This window comes from Panthera uncia, chromosome B1, assembly GCF_023721935.1.
Source record: "Panthera uncia isolate 11264 chromosome B1, Puncia_PCG_1.0, whole genome shotgun sequence".
Lineage (NCBI taxonomy): Eukaryota > Metazoa > Chordata > Mammalia > Carnivora > Felidae > Panthera > Panthera uncia.
In genome coordinates, this window is record NC_064811.1 from 14,661,240 (window position 1) to 14,673,410 (window position 12,171).

General features: G+C 35.3%; 1 pseudogene; it reads right to left on the bottom strand.

Annotated features, from left to right (window-relative positions):
• Nucleotides 1-3,033: 3,033 nt before the first annotated feature.
• Nucleotides 3,034-12,171, bottom strand: part of LOC125922321 (probable ATP-dependent RNA helicase DDX10) — a 33,866-nt pseudogene continuing 24,728 nt past the window's right edge.

Consider the following 12,171-nt stretch of genomic DNA (forward strand, 5'->3'; position numbering starts at 1 on the left):
ATTTGAAGTCTTTAATTAAGTGAAGAACGGAAATAAGAAAAGTGCTTCTGCTACAATCTGCATCTGCTGAGTTTCCTCTGTGCTCAGTAGACAGGGAGGCTGGTGTGGAACACAGAACACTATGGGCTACAGTTCCCGTCCCTAAGGATGTTACAATCTAGTTGAGAAGACAATACCAACATTTAAAGGACAGAATTGATTTATACAAAACAGCAATCTCTTTCAGCAATAAGTCTCATGGAATTGACTGAAAGCACAGAAAAAATTCAGAGAACAAGTCTTCAGCTTGAAGTGGTGTTCTCTGTGTTGACAAGGAAACTTTAAAGAAGATGAATGAATTGAATAGAGCTTTGAAAGATGAGTAAAACTTGTCTGAAAAAGGGATGGGAAAGAAAAATGGATGAAGGAAGCCAAGAGGACAGATTGGAGAGAAGAGTCTGGCTTTGGGGAGAGGAATGGGAAACAGAGAAAACAGGTAAGTAAAAGGTTGATTAAGGAGGACTAGAATCCAGAAGTTGCCAGACACAGAGGGAATAAAGAAAGATTCTTTGAGCCAGGAAGTGACATGATCAAGTTGACTTTGAATAAGTTGATGGAGAGACCAGAGCTAGAAAAACAAGCCAGGGGGTGAATAAAAATAAGTCAGGAGGTAGAGAGCTAAGTTAAACTAAGGTGTTGGTGCAGGGAGTGGATAAAGTTACTTAAATAAAGGAGTTGTTTCCAGGAAAAGCTAAAAATTGCCACTGTAGTCTATCTTCAGGAAACATACACATTGAACATTAGCTACTCTTGGGACTACTTTATAACAAGACAAAATACTTAACCAATGACAGTAAAAAAAAAAAAAAAAGTGTTCACCTGTGTGTGTATCTCACCACCAATTCTCCCAACCCAAGCAGTCAGTTCTAGTAAATGAATTAGAAATGAGAGCACGAAGAAGGGCACCTCAATGGAAATTCCAAAATGGTTTGATGAGTGGAAGATTTGAATCACAGGAAAATAAAGCAAGTTCAAAGTGCTAGTTTCCAGTTCAGTGGAGTGACTTGCAGTTTCCAGTCTTGCCCCTGGTCCTCTCAGTGTCCCTTTCCTGGGAACAGGGAACTTTCTTTTTCCTTCCTTCACCTACCAGCTCCAATTGTTTTCTAAGAGGGCCTCACTTTTTAACCCCTTACCCCGCACACTGGCTGAGGCAAGCACACCTCCTCCGTCCTACTCATGTACTCCTATCAGAGCCCTCTCCAGATTTTATTATAACGTTGTATTTACCCAACATGTCTCTGTTAGACTGCAAGCGCAGAACTGAATTTTTAAAAAGAAAAAATAAATGAGAAACAAAACAAAACAAAACCACAATGTTGAATAAATGAATGAATGACAAAGGCAATGTCTGTCCCTAGGAAGTCTATATTCTATAATGAGAGTGTAAGAAGAAAGAAAATGACACGGGAAAGTCTGTCTGAGATGCACGTAGAAATTGTGCACCATGAAAATGCTTCGCTTGCAGGTAATTTCCTGTCAGGGAAAGACCCGTATATCCTCACATGAGAAAAATGCCTAAATGGTCACTTAAGGTTTTGGCTTCTTCCTGAATCCCTTATGAAATTTCTGCCTCTGCAGTGGTCAGTAACAACATTCAACCTGGCTTCCATGGTTTTGTATCACCATTTTCCAATAAATGTCCTTTAAAAAAAGCCTTGAAACACATCAAGCCCTGTGTCCCTTCTCTACATTCCTCCTTTGGGAACAAGAACTCATGAAAATGGACTTCTCAGACCATGCCCTTTAGTTATTACAACTAAGAAAATAAAATTAAGTTAAAATTTTAGTAAAATAAATTAAAATAAAATCACAATATGTGAAAATAAAATAAAATCACGATGTGTGAAATTAGTAAAATAAAGTAAGTTGAGAGCTACCTAAGAAGGTGTCTTGCTCTTAAATTTGTAGTAAGTTGTTTAAACAAAAACAATACTAAGACACCCCCCCCCATTTAACAGTTTTTGGGTATCTAGTCTTCTGTGAGTCCCCAGGATCAGTGTCTTTTCCTTCTATCTTCTGAAGTTCAAACACTGTTACCCTCCACATTTGGAAACCATAGTGCAGGAAGCTCATATCCAAGCCTGGGGTAATGCCTGTGGAGTATCACTTTTATCAAAGCGACTTTGGGAAACTAACTTCCTTCAATGGCTCCTGGGGAAAACAATAATTGATTCTTTGGAGTGGCTGTTATTTTAACTTGTTTCACTATTCTATGTAGTTTCTGTGTGCACAAACATTTGGAAACGTGTATCAGGTTAACATGGCTTATTTTCACTGCAATAAAATGGCATTTAAAAAGCAGAAATCCAGAATTCTATATTTTTTCCCTCGAAAAGCTCTCAACAATTTACAATGCTTGTTTTGGTCCTCATTTCCTAGGTATGACTGCCATAACCCCAAACTCGTTGAGGATTTCAACAACAGTGGTTTATTTCCCCATTTCAAATAATGGCTGTGGGTTACATGGGGGCTCTGCTCCGCACATTTTCTCATTTTAGGATTCAGGCTAATGGAAAGGCCCCTTTCCAAAACGTGCGATTCTTGTGGCAAAGGAGAAAGACAAAAGAACTGGCAAAACATGCTCTGGATATACATCACTTCTGGTTATAATCCTTTGGTTACAGCAGATCACGTGGCCAGGGCTGCCAATGGCAGAGGAACATACTGTTTCCGGGAAGACACGGAAAATGACACAGCAATGAGCGGGCGGGAACCACAGGATAATTTTCCATAGTGTCTACGCGTACAACAATTCTTTTTCTTCATTCCCTCCCATTTCTTTCTGCCCTTTCTCTTCTACCTTCTGCTTCTCTACTTCTTTTTCTTCTGACAGCAAAAACATTATAAAATCAGCTGTTTCTATGTTGCTCACATATAAGTCAGGTAAAGTACAATTTTATGAGAAAATTTTACCTGTGGACTTCTGTCATTGATTGCATTACCTTTAGCATAATGTTATTTAAATATTTACTTTATAAAACTAGTATAATTTTCTCATACTTCTATCTCTTTTACAACCTGGAAAGAGAAACAATTTTATACGTTAAATACAGAAATCAGTGAAACATTAAAATTTAACTTCAAAACATTAATTCATTGTGTCCAATGATATTTTGCATAAACTGCTTTGCCTATGTCACATTCAATTGTGGAGAGAAATATTACCTGGCCTAGTTCAAGGGATAGTATTTTTACTGGAATAAAGTTAAAGCAGAAAATGCCCATTCGAATTAATATGTGCAAAAGTGATGTTAATGCATCTAATTCATGTTTGTATTCTACATGCCTGCCAAGGTGTCTGGTTCATAGTGGATGTAAAGAAATTATATGTCAAACTTTATTTACCAGCTCAGGATAATCAGACCCCATATTTAACAAATGTTTAAGAAAATGATCCTTCAGCTGTTTATTTTAATGAATGCCAGGCATCCTGTCAGGCACCCAGAATATGATGGAAAGCAAAACAGATTATTTCTCAGCCTGCAATAAATAAAGAGAAAATAATGCGGTAAATACTAAGGTTTAGAATTATTTGCTGCTTAAGAATTTTTAATAGGACAATTAATCTAGCTGGAAAGATAATAAAATGATGACTGAGGTAAAATCTGAGGGAAAAAAGAGTTAGCTTTGGAGTGGCGGAAAGGGGGAGAAGGTGCTCCAGGCAGGAAACACCAACTATGAAGGCAATATGGCAGGAGGGACACAGAGCATCAAATAAAGCCGCTGTGGTAGACCATAGGGAGAAGGGGACGCATGGAGTGAAATATTGCCATAGAGATGCAATTGATGGGGTACTAAATATTAAGATTGTGAAAGGTATTATCTTAAGGAAAAGGGGAGGCCACTAATGTGTTTTAAGCAGAGAAACATGAATATATAAATAAATATAAATATATAGAAAAAATATATATATAACAAAATTAAGTGGCTTCAGACTACAATTGGGTAGAAAGGTAGGCAAATCCTCCCCCATATTTTGCAAAAATAACACACACACACACACACACACACACAGAAATAAAGCAAAAAATAAATCTTTTCAGTGATTTGGAAATTAATAAAACCAAAGGCATAAAATAGTATGAGAAGTATTTTGTTTAAAAAAACAAAAAACAAAAAAACCAAAAAAAACTTCTGAACTTCTCACCAGAAGAGTGGGACTCTGTGATATTCTGGCTCAAGGCTGTTTCCTACCCATCCACACCCCCACAAGACAGTAGATATAAAAGTTCTACCAAAGCATGGCAAGACATGAGGAAAAATAGCTTCTGCTGCCATCAAAAGGCACTATTTCAGTTCATAGTGGTGGTGATGCCCACTCTTAATCACAGGGAAAACCAAGGGTTCTATTGGCCCAATGTGGTAATCGTTGAACCAAGTATATAGGAACATGCTTGAGGCTTGACTGAGTCTGAGAAAGAAAAGACCTACCAACCACACTTCTGACCAAATCTGAAGATGCTCACATGCACATAGAAAACTAAAAAGGGCTCAGTGGAAAGTAAAATCTAGAGTAGTTGTGATAATGATCTGAATTTTAATGAACTTTTCCACATATGCAGATATATCTCATATGCAGCACACCAAAATCTTACCGACTTGACGTGGGTGAGCATAACTTCTGTCCAATTATTAGTTGATGACTAAAGTATGCTAACACTGGGTGTATTTTAAGAAATAAATTAAAAGAAAAACCAAGAATAATAAAAATGAACTGAGCAAAGATATCAATAACTACAAACTGAAGAGGAGACAGATTTCATAGATTTAGTCCAAGAAACTATTAAATGAAGATAAGAAAAGAAATGAAATGAAATCACAAACAAAAACCACCAACAATCCTTGTGGGGGAAAAAAACCCACAAAAAATCAGAGTTGTTACAACTACCTTATCTAAAATGTCCAGTTTCCAACAAAAAATGTTGAGATATGCAAAGAAACAAAGATGTGTGGCCTGGACCAGAAAAAAACAGTCAATACAAACTGTCACTGAGGGGATCTCAGATGTTGCACTTGGCAGACAAAGACCTAAAGGCAAATATAAATGTGTTCAAAGAACTAAAGAAAAGCATATTTCAGGATTTAAAGGAAAGCATGACAACAATAAATCAAAAATAGATATGGTAAAAAAAAAGAATTATAAATTAAAATTAAGAACTAAATTAAAATTTAAGAAAGGAAAAGTACAGTAACTGAAACTAAAAATCTGTTAGTGGGATTCAACAACAGATTGAATAACTAATTAAAAATCTCCCTCAAAGAAAAGCCCGGGCCCAGATGGTTGCACTGGAAAATTCTATTCAGATATTTAAAGAATAAATGACAATCTTTCAAGAACTCTTACAGAAGAAGGGCACACTACCTAACTCAAAACTATGACTCAGGTGTTACCCTGATAACTAAAAGTTCACAAGAAAAGAATACTACATACTAATATTCATTATGAATATATGCACAAAAATTCCATATCAAGAGTTATCACACCAAGTCCAGCAATCTACGGAAGGATTAGATGCCACAGCCAAGTGAAGCTTATTCCAGGAACGCAAGGTTGGTTGAATAACCCAAAATCCATGTATATTATACACCTTATTAGTAGAATAAAGGACAAAAATCAACATGATTATCTCAAAAGTTGCAGAAAGAACATTTTAAAAATTGCAACACTCATTTATGATAAAAACTCCCCTCAAAATTGGAACAGAAGAGCACTTACTCAACTTGTTACAGGGCATCTTCACAGGTAACATCAAAATTATTGTTGAAAGACAATATGTTTTTTCTAATATTTGGAATAAAGGGAAGATGTCTGGTTTGTCAATGTTACTGAACATTGTTAATTAAGGTTCTAATCAGTGTGATAAGGCAATAACAGAGAGTGAGAGGGAGAGAGACAGAGAGATTCATATTGGAAAAGGAGAAGTAAAATGTTTATATGATATTGATGCTCTGAAAAAAAATCCTAAAGAATCCATGGGGATAAGGATGGTTCCTATAAATTTCTTGCTATACACTAGCACTGAAAAACTTGAGGTAGATAAGCAAAACAGTTCTTGTTATAATAGCATCAAAAATAATAAAACTCTTAGTTATAATAGAAGATAAAATGCAAGATGCACTGAAAACTACAACACATCACTGAGAGAAATTAAAGATGATTTAAAATAAATGAAAAGGCATTTCATTTCCTGGACTGGAAGACTCAATATTTGTTAAAAGATGATTCTTTTCAGATTGATCTATAAATTCCATGCATTCTCTTTAAAAATCCCAGTAGTCTCTTCAAATGGAAATTGATAACTAAACTTTATATGGAAATTCAGAGAACTAAGAGCAGTCATAACTCTTCTGAAAGAGAAGAAAGCTGGAGAATGTACACTATCTGATCTCAAGGCATACTATATAAAAGCACAGTAATCAAGGTAATATACTGGCACAAAGATAGGTATAGAGAATAATGAAACACAATTGTGAGTCCAAATGATGCTGAGACAATTGCAAATCTCTATGCAAAAAGAAGGAGGAGGAGGAAGGAAAGGAGGAGGAGGGGAAGAGAGAAGGAGAAAAAGGAGGAGAGAAACTTAGATCCTTAACTCACACCATATGCGAAACATTAACTCAAAATTGATTGGATACCTGAATGTAAGAGCTGAAACTATAAAACTTCTAAAAGAAAATGTAGGATAATCTTTGTGACCTTAGGTTGCTCAGTGAATCCTAAGATATGACCATGGTAAGAGAAAAATTCTACAAATTGGACTTCTTCAAAACTAAAAACTTTTGTGCCTCAAATATACCAGTAAGAAAATGCACAAACTAAAAGAAAATATCTATAAGTCATATAACTGTAAAAGGTTTGTATCCACAATATATAAAGAACTCTCTCAATTTAATCATAAGTAGACCATCCACCTGATTGAAATAGGCAAAATTTTGAATGGACATTTCACTCAAGACTTCACTATTGAAAGCTAGTAAGCACATGAAAATGCTCAACAATATCAGCTATTAGAGAGACACAAATTGAAACCACAGTGAGGTACCACCACACACCAACTACAATGACTATCACCAAAAAGAGAGACAATACCAAGATTTGAACAGGATGCGGAAGAACTGAATCTTTTGTACATTGCTGCTTAGAATGTAAAATGATGCAACCCTTAGTAAAACCAGTTGGCAATTTCTTAAGTAGTTACCATTTCCATAAGATCCAGCTATTCCACACCTAATAATCTTCCCCGAAGAAAAGAAAACCTATGCTCCCAAAACAATGTGTACACAAATGTTCATAGCAACATTATTCATAATAGCCAAAATTTGGAAACAATCCAAATTTCCACCATCTGGTATATGGATAGACAAAATGTGGTAGTATCCCTATAAAGTAATGCTATTTATCAATAAAAAGGAATGAACTACTGATACATACTATAATATGGTAGAAACTTAAACTATTATGTGAAGTGGAAGAAGCCAAACACAAAAGACTGCATATTGTATAACTGAATTTGGTGAAATGCCCAGAAAATGCAAATTTGTAATGACGCATAGAAGATCAGCCATTGTCTCACATTGTTAGTGAGAGTCAGGACTAAACATACACAGGTACAAGAGAGATTGGGGGTTTATAGAAATATTCTAAATTGTGGTGATTGCAAAATACTCTATGAATTTACTAACAATTGTTGAATTACACAATTACAGTGGAGAACTTTTATCATATGGAAATTGTAACTTTATGAAGCTATCGAACAATGAGTGACTACAGGGAAGAGAAATGTTTGGTGGGTGGTGGATAAAAGATTAACTACAGAGGATTAGCTAGGAATATATTGCACAAATCCAGGTGAGATTAAATTGAAAGCACCATGTATATACATCGGTGTGCAGAGGTAGAGATGGAAGTGACCTTAGAGAGCTTTGTCTTCCCACACCACTGGATTTTAAATTAAAGCTCAATACGAGTAAGCGAGTTTTCTATTTTCAAATAGCTAGTTACTGGAAGAACTAAAACTAGATCCTAGGTCTGTTGAAATATCCAGTGTGCATTGTATAATTCATTTACTCAAAAACTGTTAAAAACTCAGCTGAAATTGTTAAAAGCAAAGTTTTCTCTTTCAAAACATTATTGCTCTTTAGAATTGGCACAAAAAAGCAAATGCTTTTGTATGAACTCTGTTAGAATGGGCTCTGAGTACATATTGAGAAAGAAAATAAAACCAGCTAAAGGTGTTTTTTTGGAACTTTAAGAAACTTGAATGCATTTTTTTTTTCCAAAGGAAACATAATGAATACCAATTTGTCTAAAAAAAAAAGAAAACCTATTAACAGTGGAAAGTATTCAGAATGCAAGTAATTTCCTTGAAATAATAGGCAAGATGTAAGCCTGATCGTGTTTGTTCCACCTGGCAAATTAGGAAGGGAGTTTGGTGGGTGGGGGTGGGGAACAGCGATGACACATCAATGATATCAGTCAACTCAGTAACAATTTTGGCACTCAGTTTAATTTATTAGTTTTATAATGGCGATTAAATCCATTTGAGGTCAAAGAAAGAGTGAGGATTCCAAAAGCCACAATTCTCCTAGGAATAAGATAAGCAAATTTTAGTTTATTTGCCCTGAATTACTGAATTGTATTTCTAGAGGGAAAAGAGTGATCTATGTTCAACATCTCTGAAATTTCAAGGTGACAAGCTGAGCCTGTGAAACACTAGATGCCTGGAAAATCAATCCAAGGGTTTCTTTTTTCCAGTGAAGCAGATGATATTTTAATAATTAACCTACCACCAAGTGACACCTACTATAATAAAAATACCTTTCTTACAATGAATACTAGAGTTTAATATACAGTGCTATTCTTATTCTATAAGCACCTACTTTGGTGAGGGTAAGTCTAGAGATTGTTAATGCTATGCTGGCTGACTGAGAGGCTTTGCATAGATTCAGATCTTCATCATAAATGTTCTTTTATTATGGTGATCATAATCCAAGTTCTCTAGATTATAGTAAACATTCCACAGGATGGAAACATTTGAAAGCGAATCCTGGTAACATCACTAATTATCTTTGGAAACTTAGGGAAATTGTTTTAAATCTTTGAGCCTTAGTATCTCCTACTATAAAATGGGGGCAATTAGATTTATCATCTTTATCTCAAAATACCTGTATTTGATAGTTTGGTCTAGGCTATGTTATGGTAAATTAAAACAAAATAAAATAAAATAGCCCTAGCATGTCTATGTCTGTGATTTATTTCCCACTCATATAAAGTTCAATCTAAATTGCTGGAACTATTCTACCTTGTAGCTATATTATCTGGAATATGTAGTCTCCAAGGTCACAGTAGCAGGGAATGAGAGAGAGGTGAAGGAAGCACGCTACCTCTTAATTGCCTCAGTCTGGAGGTGATGCACACCATTGTCCCTCACATTTCATTTGCCAGTAGTAATCACATGGTCCCAACAAATTGCAGTGGAAGCTGGAGATGTGGGAGGCTGCTTGATGAACACTGTTATTGCTCACCATCGTTGATGACTCTAATAATAATAATAATAATAATAATAACAAATAGCTAACATTTACTGAACATTTACCATGGGCATGATGGTGTGTTAAGTGCCGAATAGCCATTATTTAATGGAATCTATTCTACAGTCCTCTCTGAAAAGTACTATTATGCTTCCATGAGAAACCGGAGGTTTAATCGCTTTGTGTTTTTGCCCAAGTTTACATAGTTAATAAGCATTGAAGCTGGTAGTCAGATTCAGATATGTCTGGTTCCAAAGTTTTCCCTGTAAACAACTATGCTATATATTACAGAGATCCATGAGGCAAATGTAATTCTCATAATGCCAAATGGAGTGTCGTTGTTTTAACTTTCCCACGGATGGTCCTTTGACCACTATGTAGGATCTAAATTCAACAGTGGTGGATTCAGGTTCAATGAATTATCATGGGGGTTAGGAGTGAGTGATTTCTCGTATAAAACTGTTGCTGGCATTGCCAGCACGCCCACCCCAATTGTCATTGACACATTACCCTATCTTGTCTCAATACTCACTCTAGGCCCGAAGCAGATCCTGGCAAATTCAACTCTATTCCCATTGTGGGAAATGGATTACATCAGGCCTTGCAAGCTACGGTGGTTGGTGCCTTGGAAAGCAAGGACTATAACGACATGTGGCATGTTGAAATCAGAAAAGAAGGAAGGAGAAAAAAGGGGCTACAAAAAGTGGGAGAGGAGGGGCACCTGGGTGGCTCAGTCAGTTAAGGGTCCGACTTTGGCTCAGGTCATGATCTCACAGCTTGTGAGTTCTAGCCTGTGTCAAGCTCTGTGCTGACAGTTCAGAGCCTGGGGCCTGCTTCAGGTAGTATGTCTCTCTCTCTCTCTCTCTCAGCCCCTCCCCCGCTCATGCTCTTTCTCTCTCTCAAAAATAGATAAGCATTAAAAACATTTAGAAAAGAAGTGGGACAGGTGATAAAATCAAGTGATAAAATCAAATTTATCACTCATCTCCAAACTTCATCTTTGCTAGGCCATAAACTATCATTTTTCAGCACATAGAGGGAACCAGGTGGAATAGTGATTAAATCTTCGCAAGACCCCTTCTTCTGAAGTATCTTGGTGCTATAGCCTTTAATCTTGCCCCTAGAAAACAAGTAGAATTATAAGAGCTGATAACAGTTTTTCTTTGAGGAATGTTTTCAAAGACTAACAATTTTTAAGTGAACGTGTTTTTATATCTGTTTTTGAAGTTAAATATTGTTGATATTGCTTATGTTAATTGAAATAAACTGCTGTCAATTGGTGTTTTACTATTATGTTTTGTCCTTTATGAAAATATAAATTCTTAATGAAAACATTTTAATACCACAATTGCAAGCCAAAGTGACAGACCAACAGGTGTTATCCTGTTGATATAGTACTTTTCAAATACGACTAGATACTATTTTAATTTCTTGATTAAAATCAGATTGGAAAATGATGTCTGCCATTTCCACCTTTCTGAATAAATACTGGCTTCTGTGTCATTTTTCTTTTACCACATAACAACTCACATTTACACCACTAAAATGGCATCTATCTACAGAGATTACAAAACAATGTCATATGCTTTAACAATGGTATTTAATGAACATGCTGCTGCATTGAGAATGTTATAATAGAGAAAGCATACTTGCTATGATACTAAATGATCTGTAATCCAGAAAGGTAAGCTATAAATGAATAAAATATTCCTTGTTATTATTTAATGTAACTCATCCTTCCAGGCATTCTATGCACAATGCCCTTTACATAAATGGAAAGAAGAAGATGATAAAGCAATATCAATTTACATAAATGCTAGCCTATTAATAACTTTGCAGATCAGGTTGAGGTCAAGTATTCAATTAAGTTCCAATATAATGATGGTTCTTTCTGCTAGAAATCTGATTCTCACCTATCCTGAAAATCAAATGATCCAATCTTGGGAATTAGTGGTGTCACAAGCAATTAGATTAACATGTTTGTATTCTGCAGTAAAAACATTGGAAGAAAAAATGCTTTTGAAAAACATTAAAATTATATTAAATTTGATTGAATTGTAGAACCAATTCCTGAAATGTTGTTCCTAACTGACAATTCATTCTAAAAGCTTTATATTATAGAAGATATTTATAGTTAGATGAATATATGTTTACTATTGCCTAGCAGTGAGTTTTTTGTTTGTCTTTCTTCCTTTTTGATTTTTTTGTAAACAAAATGTATTTCTTTCCCTAGGCTCTGGTTGTAAATTAGCATTTGAATTCAAATGACAGCATGTTCCTTTTCTTTTCCTGTACAATTCTTGTCACAAATGTGCTGTTTTTAATGGCAAATCAACTAATTAAAGACAGTGTGGTGAGGAAAATGAATGGAGTTAATTGAATTAGTATTAAAACACTTAGTAATTAATCACTTCTTGCACTGCAATTATTCAGAGCTTAAAATTGTTGGCAAAGCTTATTCTTATCCATATGTTTTCTCAGTATTACTAGCATTTAAAGAAAAACACATTCTAGGCATATCCTAAATGTGCAAAAGTGTGCAAAGGAATCATGACTTCATTTAAGATTTGTGTAAATCTAACAGAATTCATAACGTTACTA